This window comes from Elephas maximus, chromosome 3, assembly GCF_024166365.1.
Source record: "Elephas maximus indicus isolate mEleMax1 chromosome 3, mEleMax1 primary haplotype, whole genome shotgun sequence".
Taxonomy (NCBI): domain Eukaryota; kingdom Metazoa; phylum Chordata; class Mammalia; order Proboscidea; family Elephantidae; genus Elephas; species Elephas maximus.
In genome coordinates, this window is record NC_064821.1 from 78,688,886 (window position 1) to 78,694,111 (window position 5,226).

The following is a 5,226-nucleotide window of genomic DNA, read 5'->3' on the forward strand; positions in this document are numbered from 1 at the left end:
TACTGTTTTCATGGCATATTTTTCCATTTTTTACTTCCAACTTAGTTGTGTCTTTGTAGCTAAAGTGTGTCTCTTGTCTACAACAGACAGTTGGATCATGTTTATATTGACCTACGTGGTTACTTTTATTGATGCTCTTTATTTCTTGCTGCAGATTTATGTTACTGTCTAGTGTTCTTTCATTTCAGTCTGAGGGGCTCAATTTAGTACTTCTTGTAAAGAGGGCACATCTGCTACCAACAACTCCTCATTTTTTTGCTTATCTGAGAATGTTTAATTTCTTCTTTGTTTTTGTAGGATGATTTTGCTTAAATGTCTTGATTGACATTCTTTTTCTTTCAGCATTTTGGATATGTCATTCTACTGCCTTCTGGCTTCCATAGTTTCTGACGAACAGTTAGCTCTAAATTTTATTGAGGATTCCTTGTGTGTGATGGGTCATTTTTCTGTTTCTGACTTCAAGGTTCTCTCTTTGTCTTTGGATTTTGACAGTTTCACTATGATGTGTCTAGGTGTGGATATCTTTGAGTGTATTTCACTTGGAGTTTATTTTTTCATTAAATTTGGGAAGTTTGGGGGTCATTATCTCTTCAAGATTCTTTCTTTTTCTCTCTCCTTTCCTTCTGAGATTCCCATTATGCATACTTTTAATGGTGTCCCATGGGTCCCTGAGGCGCTGTTCACTTTCTTCATTCTTTTTTCTTTCTGTTCCACAGACTGGATAATCTCAATTGGCATACGTTCAAGTTATCTTCTTTCTTCTTCCAGCTCAAATCTATTGTTAAGCTTGTGTAGTGAATTTTTCATTTTAGTTATTGTATTTTTCCACTCCAAAATTTCTATTTGACTTTTTAAAAAATAATTTCTGATGGTGAGATGTGGGGGGTGACAAGGGCACACAGAGGGTCTTGGGTGGCCAGTAGTGTCACCTGGGCCGGACCCCACCGACATGCCTCCATCCCCAGTCTGCTCAGCTCCGGCCAAGATCACAGAGGAGGGGGCCGCAGTGGAGCCGGGCCCTCCCAGCGGGTGGCCGGGGTGGGACAGGCTGGGCGATTGTGCGGGGCAGGGCCCAGAAGGATGTCCGCCAGGTGGATGCCTCAGGTGTTTGTGCCGCCGTGCTTGGGAAAGGTGGTTTGACAAGCATGAGGAAACCTCTAGTATGACAGGGAAGGGGGTTTGGCCTACTTTTTGACTATGGAGGAGACAGACTGGGAAACTGTTGCAACAGTGGTCCAGACGGTAGCTGGGATGTTGCAGTGCCCTGGCCAACTGGACAAAGTGGAGCAGTATTGCAGAAGAAAGGCTCGGAAAAAGGCCTCTGTGGAGGCCAGATCGAAGGCTGCAATCCAGACCCAGCTGGACAGGGTGCACACAGGCCTAAGCCAGCTGCACAACGCTCTCAACGATGTGAAGGACATCCAGCAGCCCCTGGCGGACGTCAGCCAGGACTGGAGGCAGAGTATCAACACCACTGAGAGCCTCCGGGATGTGAAGGACGCCATGGTGCAGCACAGCCAGCTTTCTGCTGCTGTGCAGAATCTCAAGAACATCTTCTCAGTGCCAGAGATCGTCCGGAAGACAGAGGACCTGATTGAGAAGGGGGAGCTGCTGCAGGCACACTGGAAGCTGATGGACCTGGAGTGCTCGTGGGATGACCTGATGTATGAGCAGTACCGCATGGACAGCCAGAACACGGATGATGTGACGCTCATCCAGGGCTACTTCAGAAGCACGCAGCACCTCTCAGAGGAGCTGGCAAGCAGCTGTGGATGGTGCTGCAGCAGTCCCTGGTCACTGTCTGCCGAGACCCCACCCTGCTGGTCTCTGTTATTCTCATCATTGAATGGGAGGAGAAGATCAACAGGTGCATGCTTGACTGAAGCAAGCAGATGGGCTTCATCCCACCCAGAAGGCCCAAAAAGTGGAAGGAGAAGATGTTTGCCACCTTGGACAGAACTGTGACCACACGGATTGAGGGCACACAGGCCGACACCAGGGAGTCTGACAAAATGTGGCTGGTCTGTCACCTGGAGATCATTCGCAAGAACTTGCTGGATGACCTCCTTGTGGTGAAAAACTTGATGGTGCAGTGTTTCTCTCCCCATTATGACATCCTCAGAAACCTCCCGGACATGTACCACCAGGCCCTCAGCACGCGGATGCAGGACCTGGCCTCAGAAGACCTAGAGGCAAACAAAATTGTGAGCCTCTTGACTTGGTCCTGAACACCTACACGAGTGCGGAGATGATGGGAAACTTGGAGCTGGCCCTGGAAGTGGACACCGAGGCTCAGGGGCCCCTGCTGTCCCCACACGTGGTCTCTGAGCTGCTGGGCACATATATGTCAACGCTCACCTCAAACATCATTGCCTGGCTGCGGAAAGCACTGTAGACAGACCAGAAGGACTGGGTCAAGGAGGCTGAGCCTGAGGCCGACCAGGACGGCTACTACCAGACCACGCTTCCTGCCATTGTCTTCCAGATGTTCTAACAGAATCTTCAAGTTGCTGCTCAGATAAGTGAAGATTTGAAAAAAAAGGTACTGGTTTTGTGTCTTCAGCAAGTGAATTCTTTCTTAAATAGATACAAAGAGGAGACGCAATTGTACAAAGAGGAACACCTGAGGAACCAGAAGCACCCACACTGCTACGTCCAGTACATGATGGCAATCATCAACAACTGCCAGACCTTTAAAGAGTTCATAGTCAGCTTAAAAAAGAAGTATTTAAAAAGTGACAGGAAAGAGGGCATGTCTGTGAGTCAGCCCAGCATGGACGTGGTCCTGGACACCATTGCCAAGGAAGGCTGCAGCAGCCTGCTGGAGGAGGTCTTCCTGGATCTGGAGCAACATCTCAACCAGTTGATGACCAAGAAGTGGCTCTTAGGGTCAAGCCCTGTGGATATCATCTGTGTCACCATGGAAGACTATTTCAACGACTTTGCCAAGATTAAAAAGCCATATAAAAAGTGGGTGGCTGCAGAGGCGCACCTGCACATGCTGGTGGAGTACCTGCAGGCCATCATGCAGAAGCGCTGAGGAGCGCAAGGAAGGAGCGGAGTGTATGGTCAAGGAGGCCAAGCAGTTCCGCTTCCTCTTCCAGAAGCTGGCATCGGGGTTTGGGGAGGATGTGGACGGGCACTGCGACACCATCGTGGCCACTGCAGAGGTCGTTAAACTCACGGACCCTTCCCTGCTCTACCTGGAGGTCTCAACACTCGTCACCAAGTACCCAGACATCAGGGACGAGCACATCGGCGCACTGCTGGCTGTGCCAGGGGACGCCAGCCGGGACATGAAGCAGACTATCATCAAGATGCTGGGGCAGGGCCCGACCCAGACGAACCCAAATATGTGCCCATCTTCAAGGAGATCGTTGTGCCAAGTCTGAAAGTGACCAATCTCCTTAAGTAGCCGTAGGCTCCGGCTGGATGTCGATACTTGTGTGACATCCCCACCCGCCCCAGAAGCTCAGAAGCATGTGTCAGCAGTGTGGCTTTCAATGTCTCACGCCTGGTCAGTTCAGGTGTGAGCACCTGTCTCTTCAGGTGCTAAAATTCTGTTGTAAAAGCTGCATTTGAACTTGGCGTTTGAAGAACCAGGTGTTCTGACAGCTGGGGACTTTGGGCATCAGGGCTCTGACGTAAGGTGCCTGTTGTGGTTGGTTGGTGCAGGGGATGCTTTGTCAGCGTGGCCTATGCCCAGCTCCGGCTGCATCATGAGCTTTGAGGTGTAAACACGTGCTGCTTAATTAAAGAGCCTGAAGGCCTTGCATTTCTTTGCTCCAGCAGTTGCAGGTCTCTTACTCCTGATGCTCTGGCAGGCCCAGAAGCTGCTCCTGGGTTGAATGCAGCTAGGCCCGGAGGAGAGGCTTCTGGAGGCTGTCCAGTGTGCAGGTACTAGGGAGGTTTGGTCACGATTGCATGGCAGGGCTCAGGGGGGGCGGGTTTCTGACCTTCAAGTTCCTTCCTTAGAGGAGAAGCTCCTGTGCTGTGTGGTCCCTCCACCCTGTTGCCTCCCCTTGCCCCTGACATCCAGTGTGTACTGCCCTCGGGATGTCACGTCCCACAGAGGGTGGACGTCTGGCCTGGTGGGTGCCACCAGGTAAATCACAGCAGGTAGATGGTCAATATTACCAGCATGAATTTGGAAAAGCACACGTGAAAATTAACAATTGTTTGGTGTTGTGTATAAAGATGTATAAATCTTACTTAAAGATGCGTAACCCCCTAATTTCCCTCTTTCCACGATGTAGCATCTCTCTGCAATGTCTGCCCTCGGTGCTGGGATCATCTACACATTATTCTTTAATTTCAAACCAACTTAATTTAAAAACTATGCCCACAATAAAAACAAACCTGTTTCCCCCTGAAAAAACAAAATAAATAAATAATTTCCACCCTTTATATTCTCTATTTGTTGAGACATTGTTCTCAGACTTTAATTTTTTGGAAATGTTTTCCTTTAGTTCTCTGAACATTTTATAACAACTGATTTAAAGTCTTTGCTTAGTAAGGCCAGTATCTGCATTTCCTCAGGTACAGTTTCTATTAGCTGCTTTTTTCCTGTGTATAGGTCATAATTTTCTGTTTTTTGCATGTGTTATAATTTTTTGTTGAAAACTGAACATTTTAAATAATCTAATGTGGCATCTCTGGAAATCGGATTTCCTCCTCTCCCCTGGGGTTGCTGCTATTTATTGTTGATGTTGCTTTCTGTTTGTTTAGTGAGTTTTCTGAATTAGTCCTATAAAATCTGTATGCCTTGTCATTGCAGAGTCACTGAGGTCCCTGCTCAGTTAGCTTAGTGGTTAGCTAGTGATTGGGCAAAGATTTTCCTAAATGCCTTCAACCAATAAGCCTCCTAACTTTTGACAAGGAGCATACCCTCAAGGCTCCGGTAGCCCACAACTCTAACTTGGCCTTCATTTCCTGCCAGCAGTAAGAGATTAGGGCCTTCTCAGGTCTTTCCTGGGCATGTACACAGCCCTGAACATGCATGTGATCTTCTAGATCCCAGGAATATTTCAAAGTTTTTCAAAGCCCACTATGGATAACTCATTCACCAAATTAAAGGCCTTTTGCCCCAACAGGTATTGCCGCCTTAGGCAACTGCAAAAATTAAGCAATTGCCTCTGATCACATTTGACAAATGCTCTAAGGTTAGAGTTTCTCACTGAGTAAGCTCTGAATCAGTTTAAATAGACAAGGAAACTTCCAGACTAA

The 5,226-nt window shown here is 48.0% G+C and overlaps 1 pseudogene; it reads left to right on the forward strand.

Annotated features, from left to right (window-relative positions):
* The first annotated feature begins 1,188 nt into the window (after positions 1–1,188).
* LOC126071704 (exocyst complex component 3-like) lies at positions 1,189–3,415 on the forward strand (annotated as a pseudogene).
* Positions 3,416–5,226: the final 1,811 nt, after the last annotated feature.